This window comes from Macrobrachium rosenbergii, chromosome 39 (assembly GCF_040412425.1).
Source record: "Macrobrachium rosenbergii isolate ZJJX-2024 chromosome 39, ASM4041242v1, whole genome shotgun sequence".
NCBI lineage: Eukaryota > Metazoa > Arthropoda > Malacostraca > Decapoda > Palaemonidae > Macrobrachium > Macrobrachium rosenbergii.
The window spans coordinates 12,569,707-12,588,961 of record NC_089779.1 but is presented as its reverse complement, the minus strand read 5'-3'; the positions used below and the strand labels follow the sequence as shown (position 1 = coordinate 12,588,961).

Genomic DNA, 19,255 nt, shown 5'->3' with positions numbered 1-19,255 from the left:
TGGTTTGTCGTGCATCCCAAGTGTAGAAGTAATTTAAGTCTTGGAGTAGTCAGTGTGAGGGCAGAATGCATTAATGTTAGCAATGAAGAACACTGTTATTATTGTCCCATTACTGTTAGCACTGAAGAAGCTGTTATTATTATCCCAAGTCAAGCTGCAGCCTTAATTTGAAAAGTGGAATGTAAAGAGCTCAAGGGTGTCAATAGAGAAGCAGCCAGATACTAAAAAACAAATAACAGCAGTTTCTCCAAGGAATAAACTGTACTGTCATTCTCAAACTGACACTATATGAAGCACAGGATTTCATTAAAAAGTTACTAATGGGCAACCTAGAATGCTAAATATTTATCTCTTCTTTGCTTGCAAAAACACATTTATTCTATAAAATAAGGTCATCCTTCATGTGCTGGAAATATAAGTCAAGGCAATTTGTGAGCAGAAACTTCATGAGCAATTAAATTGATAACAATATTCTCTATATAATTTAAAGATGCATATCTCTTATTCTTCAAAGAATGGGTGATTTCTACAAATGAGTGCTTTAGCAAACTAGTTTACATCTTAGAGGCCTTAGATTTTATTTTCAGGCCTGTAAATCATGAACATAAGGGGGTTGTGTCATCAGTAGCAGTAAGAACCACTGGACAGCAAAATCTCTAGAAGATCAGGCGGGGTGTGGAAAGACCACAGGAGCAGACTCTGCAGGTAGGGCCATTGAGGGTATGGCAGGAACAACAGTAGGTGGGGAAACCAGAGCTGGTTCTATACTGGATGCCAAAGTGAATAAGACACCTAAGGTGAGGGTAAAAATATGCAGTAGCTGGACACAAGAGTATAGGGTACACAATAAGGTACCACGAGGTTGAAACAATGCACCATATGAATGCACAGAATTGGACTTTGTGCTTGGATGGATAAATAAGCGGGAGCATTTGAATATCAAGAAGTATCCAGATACCCGGGAATGTTAGCATGCCCTGAAGCTTACGAACAAACATTAGCAAATGAAGAGGTCAGATACATTGGGTCAGTGAAGTCTCAAGAAGTTGATGAGGCCGCAACTAATTCTTGTACCTTTTAGAGTTAATCATGATAGGAACTAACCTTAAAGAGCAGGCAACCTTTGGAGGCCCATTCTTGGCAAAGGTTTGACATGTTTTAAAAAAGCCATTCTGGTGTGGGTGATTTGGTGTGGTTGTCCTGATGAGAAACCCATTTTGGCAGTATATTTTACCTGGCAATGGATGATTTGACACAAGGACATTTGTTTTTTATTTTCAATACTGTCTTCATGCACAGTTTTAATGTAACCAAATTAACATATCCGTTATAAATTAATATAGAAACATGATAAATACATAATCTGAATCAGAAAACAGCTCATTCATTCACTGTGTCTGATGTTTAATTGACCCATAAAAATACCTACTGTTTTCGAACATTTTTATGGGAACATAATACTGTCTCTTTTAAGCTTTGGTGCTAGTAGATATACTTGGAAATAGGAAAACTAGCACAGAACAAGTTTCCATATTAAAATGAGTCTGTAATACAAACTCATGCAACATGTAATACAAACTCATGCAACAGGTAGAGGTCTATGACCAGTCTCCAGCCCTCAGCTGACTCCCTTACCAAGAAGCTTTTCTAACATCGTCCACAGCTTGCGAGATCCTGCAGGTTAGAGTGGAAATGGGATCAACACAAAGATAGGGGAAGGTGGTGGTCCTTGAAAGACAGTCTGTAATCCTTGAAAGAGTGTAACTGTCAAAAAAAAACCAGACTACTCAGGGTTCTAGCCCGTCACTGCCACATTCCATAATGGCATGATAAGCATCCCACTACTCACAGGAATCCAAGATTAAACCATTTCACAGAGAGAGAGAGAGAGAGAGAGAGAGAGAGAGAGAGAGAGAGAGAGAGAGAGAGAGAGAGAGAGAGAGAGAGAGAGAGAGAGAGAGAGAGAGAGACTATTGTAAGTTGAAACGTGTCAAGATAAAAGCACAGAAAGAGAGAACCTAACATCTTCTCAGGAGAAGTTTGCCCACATGTTTTCAATTATTGTGTAGTTGGATTAAAATCAACCCCTTCCATCCCAACACAACAACTTCCAGAACTTTGCCATCTCATCTGCAGATGAGCCTCCAGTTACATCAAAGTTAGCACTACATAAAGCTGACATAAAGAGGCCATGGTGACCAACTCCATGGCTCCTGACCCCCGTACCATCAAGGAAGTACCTTTTATTAGTTTCTCCAGGGGAAGGCTGTCTGTCAGTCTGCAGACTGACAAGTCAACCTGAATGGGAGTAGTCTCCATATCTTCTGGTATGTAGAACTTCCAGAGTACTGTCAACTGTAGGGAAAGTAACTTGCTCAGTCTGCTGGACAACGGGGAACCTTCTGCACTACAAATTGGATTGTTAACCTGATCCAAGGCACCGAAAGGTACTGGCACTAAAGGTATTGGTAGAAGTTCTAGGAAAATGTCTATTGTTATGGATATAAAAAATAAATTTTGCAATCAGCATTCTGTGAAATTCTCTAGAACTTTCACATCACACAATTTCTGCTAATCAGGAAAATATACTGATTAAAAATTATCAACGACTAACTGCTCTAAACTCATTTAAAAATACCCAAGGCATCTAAAAAAAAATTGCTTGGGGTGAAGTGCAAATCTGGCGAGAGAATGACCAGAGTGACGGTGTATAGGAAAGGGAACAAAAGAAGAATATCTATCCTTAAAGGACTCGCTACTCAATGTGAGAGGGATAGGGACTGTTCTAGATCCAGAGATGGGGTAATTTTTAACTATACTGACCTAAGATTTGGCCGAGCTGATTTATTTTAGTAAATATGAAATAAGAATATTACATACCTCTGTCTCATTGTGACACTGTCGTTCTCATCACACTTCAAAGGGCTGTTGCAAGTTTCACTAATATTCGTGGCATCTGACAGTCACTGGTGGTACCCATACAAGTACCATCATGTTATTGCCCTGCATACACTGGTTGCCATCCATCTAAGTACTAATCAAAGTCAATGTGAAGATCAGACAGTCTTGGGTTTACTGTTGCTTTCACCAGACTCGGAGTTCTGTTGGAAGTATGCAGGTGGGATTGAACTTAAAATCAAGAATTTTCTCTCGCTTTTTTTTTTTTTTTTACATGGGTCACAGTGTTCTTTTCCTGATTTCTTCCCTAGCTTTTGTATATAAATCTACAGTATTCTTTTCTTAATTTATTCCCTCAGGTTTTTATACAGACTTAGAGTATTTCCTTAACGTATTTCATCGCTTTCTATATCTATTTTCAGTAATAAAACCAGAGCTTTCAATATGCCTGTTGGGAGTTAAGGTGGGGTTGCCCATAGCCGCGATCACCTTTTGCTAGTCTATGATCTTCAGATGAAACACATTTCTTCATAGCTAAAAAAAAAAAAAAAAAAAAAATGGACTCCCGCATCCAAGAGTAACATTGCTATTATTAAAGTAAGTACTACCTAAGTATACACTCGTTCCTCTGTGTCTTGAAGAATCTTCAAATCCCTTCAGAACTGGTCCAACACTAAAAGTTTGACAAATTTTCACATTGCTCAACCACGCCAATTCCTCAAATTCTAAGGGTGAAGAGCCCTTCTGTCTAACCATCCCCCTGCACCTAGTGATTAAGCATTGCCGAAACCAAGTCTATGTTCATGCAATCATCTTTAACACTGGACAAGCAAAACCTGTTGCAGGAAGATTTGAAGGCGCTTGACAGTCAAGTGGGAAACAGCGAGGCTACAACAAACTTGTTCTGTTACCCACAGTGGACATCATAAGGCTTTCCCATTTACAGTGGATATAAATAATATACAATACACCTGGTTAAAAATTAATGAATTACTACTTATATTAAAAGAAAACCTTGGCTACGACGAATTTTTTTTTTTATTTTCAGACTTCAGGATTTTGATCTGATTTGTTGTTTTACGTAACGACATTGCAACAACTGTGGTCACTGACACTGTAAACTAACTTATGCTAAAAGGGAAGAAAAGTGATAAGGTTTAACAAAATTTTTCATGAAACATTTAACTTTCTCTTATAAATACTTTTCATCAGTTGAATCCATTAAATTAGATACAAAAATTGGTATATAACCGACAATAAATCATATATTTTGAAAGATGCCAACAACTTTAACCAACTTGAAAATTCAATTTGTCCTATAAACATCCTCTCTGAGAACCCTGGAGAGAGGGTAAACACCCTCCTTGTCTAGACACGGCGAGTAAACAGCTTCTAAAATCCCCAAGGCTGGAACACTCAATCAGCAAGTGCCGCTCAGTCAAGAGGACCAAACAGTCATCACACAGTGGATGGGGTTGTAATGCCTCCAAAAAATTCGTGGGTTAAACGCGCGCGGACGATACTACAACCCAATATCACAATGGTCCCGTGGCATATAAACATAAGAAGCGCTCGCAGGAAAGGTGAAAGGAAATTTTAAAACACTTCGCTTTCGTCTATTTTTCAACATGATCATGTCTGTCTTGAAAATTGGATGAAAGCTTGGTGTCTGAGTTTCCAAGACATGATTATGTCTTGAAAAATAGACGAAAGCTCGGTGTCTGAGTTTCCAAGACATGATCATGTCTTGAAAAACAGAAGAAAGCTCGGTGTCTGAGTTTCCAAGACATGATCATGTCTAGAAAAACAGACGAAAGCTTGGTGTCTGAGTTCCCAAGGCATGATCATGTCTTGAAAAATAGACGAAAGATCATGGCATGTTACTGCACATCCTAGGGAGCAGTTACTTGGTAATTTCCAGCATTTTCTCGTTACTTTCAACCACACTCCCATAAGACTTTCCACGCCTTTTCTTCAGCTGGATCATTGGCAATTAAGTCTCTAAATGGCAAATTGTTCTTTCTCTGTAATTGTTGCCTTACTCTTTGGTAAGTTAGCTTCCCTATCGTGTCAGAAATTATGAAACACTTTACAAAATGCCAGTAAAAATAAAAAAATTATATATATATACATATATATATATATATATATATATATATATATATATATATATATATATATATATATATATATATATATATATATATATATATATATATATATATATATTCTATAAAACAATAACGTTGAAAGTGCTTGTTCTTTAATTTTCCCTATTTCTTCATCTTGAATTGGTAAATAAAACTAAATTTCAAACTTTAAACTTGTAAAAGAAGTAACCATACCGACAAAAAGGTTTTTATTGGTATAACTAACAATATTTTACATCTAATATCATCATCACTAACAACAGTATTTGCGTAATGAGACAATAAAGTAATGTTTCGAAACAGCTATGCTTTCTCTCAACGGTAATTATAGAACCATGAACATTTCCTCCGGGCTTCTCGTTAGCACCTGGAAACGACGCCCATGGGGAATGCAAAACAGGATGTGTTGTTAAGGATCCCTGTCTGTCCTTCCACTAACGAAGTCAGATCTTTCAGACTTTTAATTTTTTTTAAGACTGCACTAGGTTCAAATCCTTCCACAGAAATCTCTTATTATTGGGAAATTTTTCATTTCGATTACAAAAATACCACGTAAATTATAAATGTGAAAATTACGAAGTTCGTCGTATGAATCGTCCAAAAGAGAAAGTAAAATTTTCTCACATCAACTAAGGCATGAGGGGAAAAGCTTAAGGGGAGATATCTTAGTCGTCTTAATGACAAATGGACCTTTTTTCTTCTCCTCCCCTCTCTCTCTCGCTCGATTTCTCCGTCTTCACCCTAGCAGCTTATATCCACTTCTCTTGCATCTCCGCCACCAGAGAGGACATTACCTCGATGAGGCGAGTTTAATGATTCGTGTATCTATTTCAAGGGAAGTCTCTCATCTTGTATGGCGGCATTAAGACAATTTTCAAGAAGGGGATGAATGACGGAACATTTTACCCCTCGATGTACAAGTCTCTCCCTCCTAACCATCACAAACCAATTAAAAAATGACGCAGTGCAACAAACTAATTATGATCATACGACAGATATATTAGTTAATATATCTGCCGTTTACCTGAATGAAAAAGGGTGAAATGCTGTCATATATTAACCTAGCCATGCAAGGTAATTCAGATCCGATGAGCTAATATTTTCTTCTTGTCCTCTATCTACTAAACACTGACAGTGTGCTCTCAAAATGAATATATTCAGTTACATCACCAAGCAAGAATTGCATTCGGTCTTAGTTTTAATAAGCGGATGGCAGAGACGTTTAACAAAGCAATACAAAGACATGTGTGCCTAGAACATAATTCGTAAAAAAAAAAAGAAAAAATTTTACAGAGCTTCTCTTGAATAATTTAAAAAACTGATATTATTTCCAGAAGAATTTCAGAGATTATTTTCGCTTAATTTTTAAAGCACAGGGAGGATGCTCCCTAAACTCCTTTCTTGAGCACGAGTGAAGATGTAAGTTCCCCGATTACCTCACAATTCTGCTCGGTTATATTTCTTTTAGTAATCGGCGAATTACTCAAACCCAATCCTGTCGCAAAGCCAGTTCATTAAAATCAGTCAGTCATTTATGGCTTTTATAAAATCTTAATTTCATTATTTCCTACGATGTTCCTAAAGACTGGGCTCATCAGGTTTGATGTATTATCAAATGGAAGATTTCATACCTATCTCAAATGCAACAAACTTTCTTTAGTTTCTAAAAATAACTCGAGTCGAAATAAATTCCGACATCCACTTCAAAGAACGAAAATCAATTTTCCTGTCACTATAACCTTATGGATTTGGGTGGAAACACAATACTAGGGACACTGCATTCTCGCAGTAAGACCTGAACGAACACTTCGCCTTGTTTTTCATCCCCTCCACTAAATAACTGTGCTTCCTGGACATAAAATTCCATTATTTATTTTTTTGGGAGTGATACAGCTATAAAGGTATGTGAAATTATTGCTAGCTCCCATCCCATCAAGAAACTGAATCCATCTAAAAGCGATTTTGGTTCGTTCCGTTTTCCGCAACATTCCCTTTGTTTCCCTAACTTATTCCTTATGCGTTCTCCATTTATGAACAGGATGTCTATCTGCCCTTGGATTCTCTCTAAGGGTCTTTCCTCTGCATCGTTTTCCTAAATATGTATTCAATTTAGTGAAAACTAGTTTGTCAAGTCAATGGCTTCTTAATTTTGTCCCTCGTCGATCTGTGCACATTCTGAGTAATAAAAACTAAATGGAAGCAAGTTGGTTCCGCCTGGAGTTCAAAGTGTGGTGGTTGCTATTTCAAGGCTAGCCCATGATATGATCAGGACCCACTCATATGATGAAATTTCACAGGCAGACACGACCCTACCGTCGCTGTGAGCTACGGCTGGGAGGTTCGGGGGGAGCCCATAAGTCAACTTGTTGAGTCATCAGCAACCAATGGCTGGTCTTAGCATGGCGGTCTTGGGCGCTGTTCATTTCTACACGTTCGGTCTCTAGGACATTGTGCTCCAGTGTGATGGCCTGCCCCTTACCTCCGCCGCTCAAAACCTTTAAACAATGATTAAACACCCAGAACTTACTTTACCCGTAAAATGGTGTATCAGACTTATGAGGATATATAACCCCAAGACTACGTACCCAAATTTTTATATTTTATTGTAATCTTGAGGCAATGTATGTGGCTTCAATATATAGCAAATCTCTCGGCTGGAGAGCATGGTACAGAAAACATGACATCCTCAACAGCAATTAATGACAGCCACTGGCTTCATGAGGCTGCCTTAAAGATTTTAGTTATTTTCTGACCCAAAATGATTCGTAAACATTATTGACCTTATGTTTCCTGTACTGCATTAGTGCCTTATCCCTTTGGCACTTAACAAGTTAGCAACGTCCAGACATCACTATTTACTACCAAACAATAAATTAGAATGACCTGAATTGCGTTAGCAATAATCACAATGGCATTAGTATTTATGATATTAATAGAAAAATACTTAGTAATAGAGAAATTAACACGCAGATTAAAAAAAAATTATTAAACCCACTAAAAATCTTTAATAACTTATCTGGGTATGTATCTTTGGAGTAAAATTGTCAAGAGCAATTGAAAAGTGAAAAGTAACATACCAATAAAAATGAGGTTATGGGACTAACGAAGAGAGGCCGAGTTAATATAGTCATATGGCGATGGAGCTGAAAAACACCTTAATAATCATAAAGTGTGAGTAACGAAAGGAATACATAATGAAGATGACGATGATGTGTCTGTGAAGGCTGAAACTGGGGTTCTCAAGTGCTTGAGTATCTTTTAAACACAGTAGTCAACAGGATAAGCGTGGCAATGATATTTGCTTTCTTGTCAGTGGAACTGACTCCATCTGGTAATGAATTAGGAGGAGCAATCACAGACTACAGAACTTCGCTAAGGCCATTGTTATTTATTCCACGTGAATGTATTCGCATTTCGAATAATAATAATAATAATAATAATAATAATAATAATAATAATAATAATAATAATAATAATAATAATAATAATAATAGTAACTAAAGACTAACGGATGGATGTAGACGACAACAAAATTGTTAATTGTCCATCACTACCAACCGTGAGTAACAGTGAAACTCCTACTGAATGATTTCACAAAGTTACATCAAAATCCGACAGACAGAATAAACGAGTAAAAAATTTAACTCTCTTGGGGAAAATCACAAGGCACGTGTAGCACACGCATACAAAATACACCAGTTTGTGTGAGGTTACTTCGATGGTTCGTCACATAAATTAGAAACGATAAAGCGCTAAAATTTTGACTTAAATTCAATTTATCATACTTATGTGTGTGTATATATATATATATATATATATATATATATATATATATATATATATATATATATATATATATATATATATATATATATATTGTCACGTTCAGGCTGCCGTGAAGATAAAAGATGGCTCTAAATATGACCTTTGATAACCACACCTGACTGAGGGTGGCTACGCTCCGTGAACAGAAAAAGTTATGAGTAAAAAATACTCAAAATTAACCAATAAAGTAAGGATTCGAGGTAAACTCAGGGTGACCACTAAATATTATAATTCACTAAAAGCAATCAGAAGATGAAATATGTACAGGAGCTAACAATGGAGCTCCTTGGCACTGTCAAGATCATGTTACTCAAATCACAAACACTATAGAAAAGTGCCACAAAACTGCAAACTTTACATACTACGCCTTTCGTAGGCTAACAAGCAATATGTATGAGGGTGGATCCAAAGAATGCACAGGATGGGGTACGTTAAGCAAAAACGTGGCACCACTGACCGGGTATGGCACCTGGGTATGCAGGAAGGTGGCACCGTTGATCTACAGTTGATAACACACAACAGGTACTCAAAACCATGAATCTGCAAGAGCAGGAAAGTTGAAAACATACGAATGGACTTGAATAAAATATCAATGAATTTACGTAGACAAAATATCAAAGCACTGTTTATGTAACAATTACTATTTAAACACAAGTATGCAAATAACCAATAAATTATATCACTATTGATCGCAATCTTCACCACAATCAAAATCACAGCACTCTCTAGGGATAGTAAAGGGTATGGTTATATGAATCAGGAGAACAGGTAGAAAACAGGTAGAAAAAAGTTAGGTGAGGCAGACAAACAACTTCCAATCACATTACCTTAGTCCGTGGACAAGACGTGAGGTTTCGTAGTGCCAGGTTTCTGTAGTAGGGCGTCAGCAGAGGCGTTGTCACTCAGGGTTCCCCATCATAGAGGAAGTAAGTGTAGGGGCGCTTGTGGGCTAGCAGACATCAGTGCGCAAAGGGTAGCAGCTGGATACAACAATCTTAAGCATAGCAGAGTACAGAATACGTCAAGTAGGACTCAAGCGTAGCCTATCAGTGACGTCTGGATAGAGGGATGTCGTCAGGTAAATTAGCAGAGTGACATTGTGGGAAAGGCTAGCAGAGGGGCATTCAGTAGCGTGACGTCGAGAGAGTAGACCAGCAGGGTGACGTCCTAAGAGCAACTAGCAGTGTGGGTGCCAACAGGGTGACATCCTAGAGAACTAGCAGAGGGGCGTCTTGGGGTAACTAGCAAAGAGTGGTCAGTCAGAGCCTGCATATACCACACTTGGCACCGATGGTGGTCATGTTTTGACACTTCTGACAGCCTCTTCTTCATGGGGTCACCCACTGTCCTCTTCTCAGGGTATGTCACTAATCTGGCCAGGTACCTATAAAGGTCACTGAATGGCGGCCACATAAAAGGCTCAAGAGGAAGAGGTGACAATGGGGTGGCAATTAGATGGGTGAGTCGAGGGGTATTGGGCGGAGATGCAGATGCTAGTAAGCGGAGATGCAGGTGTGGGTCAGGTCAAGACAGTGACCCTTGATGGCAGTGCAGGTAGTTGGAAAGGAGGGGGAAACTCAGCAAAGTGCAAGGGGACAACATTGGCTGGGGAATTGAGAACAATAATGACAAGCGAAGGAACTCTCAACAGGGTTGCGATACTTGCAAGAGGCTGCTAAAATCATCACCTCAGGGGCGGATTACTAGGGTCAGGTCAGATCAGCCATGACTCAAAGTACGGCAGGAAAAATCTCTACAAACGAAGCAGGGTATTTGTGACAATATATATATGTATATAATATATACACACATGCATACATACATATATATATATATATATATATATATATATATATATATATATATATATATATATATATATATATATATATATTTATATATATACACACACATATATATATATATATATATATATATATATATATATATATATATATATATATATATATACATAACAATTTACTCTTAAAATAACTCAAAAAAGAATTATATACATTCATACATACATAGACAAACATATATACATATATGTAATATATATATATGTGTATATATATATATATATATATATATATATATATATATATATATATATATATATATGTGGTGGGGAAGGCTATTCACTTCTTATAAACTGTCTATTGTTCTTCAATTGTACCTGTTGCAATTACCAAATCGTCTACATAGCAATACATCTTTGCCTAATAAATCACCTAAAATCTTATCCATTAACCTCACATATATTACTGGGCTTGACTTTAGACCAAAGGCATTCTCACATATTGGTATCTGCCATTACTAGTGGAAAAGCTGTCAAAGGCTTACTTTCTTCGTCTTAAGGAATTTGTAAAAATCCTTGCAACAAATCTATTGTGGTGAAGTATTTCTTGGCTCCAACGGTTGTGATAAGATCTCTCATGGATGGCATTGGAGAAGGACCATTCTCAGTTATCTTATTTAACCTTCCAAAATCAACTACTACTCAGTATGTTTTATCTTTCTTTGGAACTAGCAAAAGTGGAAAAGACCACGGAGATTTTGATGGTTCTATTATCCCTTGCTTCTTCATCTGTTGCACTTCTCTTTCAATAATCTCTTTCTGGGAATGTGCTGCTCCATGAGCAGGTATGTAAATTGGCTTAGTATTCTGTGGAATATCTATTCTTTGGGTTATCTCTCCTGTACTGCCAAGGGAGTCTCCCTATATGGCGACTATATCACTATATTCACTCAGTAAATCAATGAGTTTCTCTCTAGCAGAGTCTTCTTCAATGTCTTCCAAGTGGGTCCATATCTTTGCTTTTCTCAGTTCTGTTTCATGAGCTGAATTTTTGTTCTCTTTGTTAATTGCTGCTGCTGTTTCCTTCTCTACTACTTGAATAGGGAAAGTGTATATACTTCTGCTAAACCTCTCTGTACCTTGTGATAGCCTAACTTTTCCTCCTCTGTTATTTATAACTTGTAAAGCTATTTTACCTTGTCTAACTTCGTGTAGGCTGAAGGAATAATGTATCCAATTTACTTGTGCTCCTTCTTTAAGGGTCAGAACTTCTTTTCCTTCATATAATGGATTTACTGTGCATTCTATCCAGGTGCTTTCCCCTGTTTAAGTCTTAATTCTCTGTTGAATTTCAAGTAAGTGTCCTGGTTAGATTCTAGGTTATTGCTGATTAGTTGTGCATTCATGTTACATACTTGATATCCCTTGTCTGTGTTATTTTTTTTTTAAGATACCTTTCAGTAAGGAGGTTTTCTGAGCTTTGTTTCTTCTGATCATTTTATATAGTGGTATTCTACAATTCCCATGTTTCCTTCTAATCACTAATTGTTCTTTAGGTGCGTCAATTGTGATTCCTTGTCTAGCCATAGTTGGATAACCAATCAATCGGCGTGCAAATGCAAATTTAATTCTCCATTGCATAAACACACACACACCTTCATATTCGTTTAAGTTATTCTAAAGGTAAAGTGTTCTTAAATTTCGTTGAAGAATTCATTAACACATATCTCGATTAATGAAATAAAACAGAAAAAGTTCGCCAGATATTAGACACAAGCCATATGCTGGAGATCTGCTTTTATTGCAAATTCTTTCAGTCCTTTACCGAAAACGAGAGCTCATCATTTTAAAAATAATAATAAAATGTGTTTATAAAAGCGGTTATCTGTTTCTTTATAAATACGTAATGTGGTACATGTAACAATGCATAGCTTATTCCTATCGTTGCAGCAGTGAGGGCGGTGCTTTTTATAGGTGACTAGTATCACTGGAGAATTTCACAAAATACCGGACCGGGGTTCTGAAAACTTATCAATGATTAATAATTCGTGTTTCACAAGCTATACCTTCTCACAGACTCCGAAAAATACCCTGCTTGAGTACCCTGGCGAAGAATGCTGAAGACCTACTCAAGATAACGAAAGAGGTGATTACTCTTTCCAAGAAAACTCGGCAACCGACTCAAATGAACCATTACTTGATTGCAAATGTCAATTATCGTACATCCGCCTTCCCGCGCCGTTCCAAGCCCTCGTGTGAAATCGTCGAAGTGCCCATACGTTCCCTAATGACCACGGGATAATAGCAGACTCGGCGGGAACCTAAAAACTGTCAGAATTATGTAAATGACAACACTAATATCAGGCGAACACTAACGTCCAATAATAATGTCATGAGTTTTGTTACTACTCGCGAGGAAGGTACGACGGACCCGAGGATGCGAGATACCGCAAGACTCAGCGAAATAAGCCCTTCCTTTAGTTCTCCCCGCGCAACGCTTTGGGATAATACAATAATCATTAAGTGAAGTCAAGGATGAAAGCGCAAAAATCTTCCATCTCGCCAAAGAGCCGTGAAAGGCATTCCCAGCTGTAATGGACTTGTTTGCAATGGTAGAAAATCATAGGTAACCCGAGTAACCATCGGCGGTAATGCTCCTCAGCGCGAGCTGGATCGCTCTTGCAAAAATTAGGCGCCGTCATCCCGCGTCGTGAAATATAGATATGTATGTAAAGCAGATACTCCGCACTTCTCCATTTCTCGAGAGTGGGTCTATTAACGTACCCCAAAGTTAAAATGTATTTGCCGTTTAACTGATAAAATTCGAGTTCGTGATCATTAGCGTCGTCAGGCGAACGCCATGAGGGATGCCCCACACCGTCACGCCGAGAAAATACAAAGAAAAATATGTATATATTGCGAAAATTCTCTCTCTCTCTCTCTCTCTCTCTCGGCTTGGCAACACCAGCGCATTCAGTTTTTTCCTTATATTCAAACATGCCACGGACTATGTAGTATTTAACAGCTCTCTCTCTCTCTCTCTCTCTCTCTCTCTCTCTCTCTCTCTCTCTCTCTCTCTCTCTAATCACATCAAAACGGGAAATTATAAAACACGCACACACACAAACATATATTAATAAACATTTTCACGTAATCTCGTTCACTTTTTCATTGCCCTAACTTGGACCATCAGGCACACCCTTTTTTATTGCCAGTTAAAACTTATGGTCTATTTGAATAACTTTTTCCTCTAAGTCATAATTGGTTTTGAATAAAAGAAACATAGTGCTTCTCTCAATGGTTCCTATCGTAAATGTTTGCTATAGCAGCGAAGATTAAGCCCGATGATGCTGCAAAAGAGAAGAAGATAAAGAAAAATTCAACAAAAACTCTTGTAAAAATCTTCTTCTCTTAGGTGGTATCAAAATGGGGAGGGTAAAAGATTTAGTTTCAAATCTTAATCTATGCAACTGTAATGATTTAAAACCATTCTCATGTATATAGCTATTTACCCAGGACGTCAATTTCCGTAGAAATCGACCGCGTGTTTAAATTCTCCTGAATCTCAAATGCAAAAGTACACTATTAAATAGGAGAGAGAGAGAGAGAGAGAGAGAGAGAGAGAGAGAGAGAGAGAGAGAGAGAGAGAGAGAGAGAGAGACTTCTGGTTGCTTCAGTACCTTGTTTCTTATTAAAAATCTAAGATAATAGACGGCATGAATAATTTAATGAAACATTTCTGCTCATGGTGTGCACACAATCTGGTTACCTCGCACGAACGAAAGGTTGTTTTTGTCCCTCGACCATCACACAACCGAGACTGAGTACTTTGGCGACCACTTCAATGGCTGGAGACCGGTATTCGCCTGGGATCATCCAATCGCCCTTTACGCGAGAAATCTTTGCGGGGGAAAGACAAATCAAGACAGCTAAAAAACGGGAACCCTATAGCTTCTGTTGCATAAACTTGGAATCCTCTACTGGAAAAAAAAAGTTTCAACAATCCTAATTCTACTATAATAATATATGGACGTTCTTCAGCAGTTGTGATTAAAACATTTTTTCACGAGGGAGCATTTTTCGACCGGTAACCGAATCACGGGAAGGAAAAAGGACAAATCATCAAGAAGAAAATAAATAATAGGATTTTAAATCCTATGGATCTAAAATTGGTCGCTTGGAGATTTCGATCATCCAGTGACATAATTCCTAAACCAACAAACTAAAGAGTAAACAATTTATTACTACAGCATATCCAATATACAGTAAAGCCAGAGGATAAACATTTCGGTATAGCGACACGGCCCCAATACTGACGAACAAAAGAAAAACTACACTGAAGCTTCAGTAATTGTGGAAAGACTCCTATACAAATGAAAAAAACAAATATTTCAATAACGCAGACACAGCAAAAACAATGGCAGAAAAACAACACTTCACACATAGAATGATAACGTCCCATCTACTAAACATCAACACAAAAAAATTCAGAAAAACAGTGATAAGGTTATTTCAAAGAGATGGAGCTTGTGTAATACATGGCCTTTGTCACAGTCTTATGTTACTAAATATTGACAAGTTCACATATCATGGAAAAACGACTTTCCTTTTACCAAACCATGAATGCCGCGGTCTTTCATGAAGGGACGAAATGTCACCAATCATAATAAGAATGACAAAATAAGAACGTGAAACGAAATCGAACATGAGAGAGAGAGAGAGAGAGAGAGAGAGAGAGAGAGAGAGAGAGAGAGAGAGAGAGAGAGAGAGAGAAGGTATTTTCAAAATAAAAGTAAAGAATCATAATAAATTCTGTTAAATGTGAAATAATCCAGTGATATACTTTCATTTAAAGTGGTAATATACTTTTAATGGCGAAGAGATCAATACTGTCATGAATAAACAAACCAATCTTGCCCTCTGCAAGAAAATGTATTGACTTATTGTGATTTACCTGGCGTCAGTTTCAGGAAAACTGTAACAATGAATTTCCTTTCGTAAATCTCCGTCGATTACCATACAAGCTTTGATATTTCATACCATATTAATCAATCAATAAAATCCTCTTCAAGTGATCATAAAATTGCTTTTGAGTCAGGGATAATACTATTCACTCTTCTCGCTCTCCCCTTTATCCCATATAACTGGAAGGTTTAGCCCAACAATATAAACAATCGTAATCACATCAGATTCCAAGTCATTGCTTTTTATCCTTTCCACCGTATAGGGTTACTGTACCGAGAGTCATATCCGAAGCTTGACGATAAGAAAACTGTTCAGCAGTTTGCGTAATGATCGAAATTTGCACAAACATGGGCTACAGACTTTGAGACATACGGTAATCTGAAGAAAAGACCAGAAAACTTTAGTATAATAAATTATGCTAACGACTGAATTTCGAGGAAACCGAAAAGTTTATTCCTCCGGCATCCTTCCCAGATTTTCAGAGCGGGACATTACACACACACACACACACACACAGATATATGTTGTATATACATACACACACACATATATATATATATATATATATATATATATATATATATATATATATATATATATATATATATATATATATATATATATATATATATATGACTATTTATCACATCACCGTGATTCATATACAATCAGAAAGCTACAAACGTCCTTTAATATCCAATTCACTCTACCTCGGAAGTAATATATTTTCATATATGTTACCAAGGAATTTTTAGTTGATAATAAGTCCACCGTCCCGTGGGGTCGAACCAGCGACGGACGAGGAATCAGGACTACAGTGACACACTAACGCTGTCGGCCACAAGAGAGGGTATAAGTGAATACCATCTCCCCCATCAACTCACCCGTCGAACTCAGGTGTTTTGGTTTGAGACGATATCCACCCACCTCTGCCATGTTGACCGTGTAGTGCGTTTGTCGACGTGAGCCATATTATGACTATTTATCACATCACCGTGATTCATATACAATCAGAAAGCTACAAACGTCCTTTAATATCCATTCACTTACTACTCGAAGTAATATATTTTCATATATGTTACCGAAGGGAATTTTTAGTTGATAATAAGTCCACCGTCCCGTGGGGTCGAACCAGCGACGGACGAGGAATCAGGACTACAGTGACACACTAACGCTGTCGGCCACAAGAGAGGGTATAAGTGAATACCATCTCCTCATCAACTCACCCGTCGAACTCAGGTGTTTTGCGTTTGGAGGCGATATCCACCCACCTCTGCCATGTTGACCGTGTAGTGCGGTGGACTTATTATCAACTAAAAAATTCCCCTTCGGTAACATATATGAAAATATATTACTTCCGAGGTAGAGTGAATTGGATATTAAAGGACGTTTGTAGCTTTCGATTGTATATGAATCACGGTGATGTGATAAATAGTCATAATATGGCTACGCATGCACAAAACGCACTACACGGTCAACATGGCAGAGGTGGGTGGATATCGCCTCCAAACGCAAAACACCTGAGTTCGACGGGTGAGTTGATGAGGAGATGGTATTCACTTATACCCTCTCTTGTGGCCGACAGCGTTAGTGTGTCACTGTAGTCCTGATTCCTCGTCCGTCGCTGGTTCGACCCCACGGGACGGTGGACTTATTATCAACTAAAAATTCCTCTCGGTAACATATATATGAAAATATATTACTTGAGGTAGAGTGAATTGATATTAAAGGACGTTTGTAGCTTTCTGATTATATATATATATATATATATATATATATATATATATATATATATATATATATATATATATATATATATATATATATATAAAAGACAAAAATCACGAAGGAAAGAGAAACAATGAGTGCTGCAAGGTTTCGATTTATAGTCCTTTACTTAGTCTGCTAAGTAAAGGACTATAAGTCGAAAGGCCTTGCAGCACCACAATGTTTCTCTTTCCCTCGTGGATTCTGTCTTTATTTATACATTCATCACGTTCCATATTTTCGTGATTCAGTTATACATAACGGGAAGGGTCAGAGAAAAAAAAAAGATGTTAACAGCCACATTAACACAATATTCAAATTAATTCTACTGCTCACGATTACCATATCTTTTCATTAGCAAATGTTTACTTATATCTGGTGGAATGAATCTTTTAACTTCTTGCTTTCCTCAAGTTTTTGGATGATATCTCTATCAGGCTGCCTAACATCCCAAAGGAAATATAAGAAGATTCTCTTCATATATTTCCTTTTTGATTCCTCTTCCGAGAGAACTGAAGTTTGAAACTAAACGGGACTTTGGGCCGTGTATTTACTTAGGACATTAGATCATGTGTTTTGAAATACATCCACAGATAAATGTTATAAAATGTAATTACTTATGTCTGCTTACAAAATATTACATATTCTTTCTAAGTGGTTTTAAAAGTTTCAAAAGTTTCTCAGCATCTTGCGTCTCCATGAGACGCGAGTCGATGTTCTAAATCCCAGATTAAGATTTTCATAATTTCCAGAATTTTCCTACACAATGAGTGTTGAAGGGTTGATCTCAGCCTTATGTTCATAACACTAAAATCAAAACTGTTTAAGTTTATTAATATCAAATTTGGATGTTTGCACTACTGTATATTGAAGCCAAAATAAACATATGGACAAGTAATGATTGACGCATCCTCGGATTTCGACTAAAGTATACGGAGTGTTCGCTTTCTCCTTTGCGACACTCAAACTTTGCATCAAAAGATACGCAGAAATCAAAGCCAATGTATTTCATACAGTGTAACTTCTCGAAAAGGAGTTATCGATTAACATGTCATCAAGAAGTTTTATAGGCAAAGCTACTTTACATAATTTTTTTCTGTAAGATGAACGTTCAGTCGAAAAATACGTTCGAGGAAAAAAACGAAAACTAATACGACAAAAATCCAATGCATTCCTTGAAATAAAAAATAAAAAAATATCAAAGCCCAGGATAACGCAAATCGTCAATATGACTTAAACATTTGGGACAGTCAATGTCATTTTCTTTCTAGTTCTTGATTCAATTCTCTTCTAAATTTCTCTTCACCAAAAATGGGGGATACGAGTAAACTGACCGTTTATCTTTCATTCTTCCTTCCTTTAAAACTTCAGCCGAAACCCTTATGGACTGAGTCAACAGACAATAAACCCAAGAGGACTCCAAAGGGAAATCAGCCTGCACAGAGAGACGAGTGATACGAAAAGGTGATAAATAAATAAATATGATGGAAAGGAAAATAAAAACGATACACCTGAAATTGAGGTGACGACAGCAGAAAGTAGGAATGAATGTACTTCTTGCTTAAGCGTTTGAGGATCAGAAGATTCCACAACTACATTATGCACAGTTCACTTTTTACCTGCAGCCAAGATCAAACTCCTAGGAAACTGAACAGTAATAAAGTTGATACTAGAAAACGACGCACTGCATCGCTAGCCTGCCGAGTATTGCGAGCAAAATCGGCTACATCAGGTAAAGAAAAGTGCAGAGGATGTTTGTCTTTTCAAGTACACTTTATGAAACAAAAATAATAAACTCACTTTCACTCTATGCCACTAGCCAACACTACGACTTGGCAAAATAAACTTG

The 19,255-nt window shown here is 37.3% G+C and overlaps 1 long non-coding RNA gene across 2 annotated transcripts in view; it reads right to left on the bottom strand.

Moving 5' to 3' along the window:
• Positions 1 to 19,255, bottom strand: part of LOC136825755 (uncharacterized) — a 494,493-nt gene that overhangs the window by 8,226 nt on the left and 467,012 nt on the right. The window contains exon 6 of one of the 2 annotated variants that reach the window (XR_010849443.1): positions 2,881 to 3,101. The exons of the other annotated variant lie outside the window; for it this stretch is intronic. This is a non-coding gene — a long non-coding RNA (uncharacterized lncRNA). The remainder of the gene's footprint in view (positions 1 to 2,880; positions 3,102 to 19,255) is intronic. 2 annotated transcript variants of the gene reach the window in all.